The following is a 727-nucleotide window of genomic DNA, read 5'->3' as shown; positions in this document are numbered from 1 at the left end:
TATTGATACTCGATATATTGCAGCGCTATGGAAATGTGTTACGATACAAATACACATATTTTATGAGAAGATACACGCGTGTGTATATATCAGCAATGTGGAGAAAAAATCTTACCTCTTTCCTCTCAAGAATCGAACTCAGATTGGCTTTGTTCACGTTGACCAAGAGCGTGCAATGATGATAAGCATTCGGTTTTCCCAACTTCGCAGCTGTTCCAGATATCTAATGGCATTGTAATTAAAAAAATATATTATATACCTTGGAAATATTAAAAATCTGTCTGCAGTTTTAAAAAAGTCTCGAAGCAAAATACAATTTCGCAATTGATCGCTATAAAATCTATTTTTTTTACTACACGCTCGTTACATCATTCGTGTCGAAATGTTCCTCGCGTCAATTACATAACATATCGATCGAACAAATTAATACTTGATTTCGAATTACTGGACGTAAGTGAAATAAATTTTTCTTTTGTGTAAATACGTTGCATTAAAAAAGTACCTTGCAGTCTCCATTGATCAGAATGTCATCGCGTTCGTTGATCACGCTCTTCAGGCCCCACTGGCGAAACAAGGCGTTCGTGATGATGTTGAGATTGTACTTCCGATTGTACCGCTCACGCGGAGTGAAGAACGTCAGGTTGAGATTGCCGTTGTCGTGGTAAACGGTACCGCCGCCGCTGTTTCGGCGCGCCAGCGCAATGTCCGCCTTCTCGGCCGCGTGAAC

General features: G+C 40.2%; 1 long non-coding RNA gene across 1 annotated transcript; it reads right to left on the bottom strand.

Annotated features, from left to right (window-relative positions):
* Positions 1-127: 127 nt before the first annotated feature.
* On the bottom strand, positions 128-717 carry LOC105461212. Its single transcript, XR_975908.1, has 2 exons — positions 503-717; positions 128-223 (listed from the first exon to the last, which is right to left on the bottom strand). It is a non-coding gene; the product is annotated as an uncharacterized LOC105461212 (long non-coding RNA).
* Between the last annotated feature and the right edge of the window lie 10 nt (positions 718-727).

Source organism: Wasmannia auropunctata, unplaced genomic scaffold (genome assembly GCF_000956235.1).
Source record: "Wasmannia auropunctata unplaced genomic scaffold, wasmannia.A_1.0 LD307320.1, whole genome shotgun sequence".
Classification (NCBI taxonomy): Eukaryota; Metazoa; Arthropoda; class Insecta; order Hymenoptera; family Formicidae; genus Wasmannia; species Wasmannia auropunctata.
The sequence above is the reverse complement of the archived record's forward strand: the minus strand, read 5'-3'. Positions and strand labels throughout refer to the sequence as shown.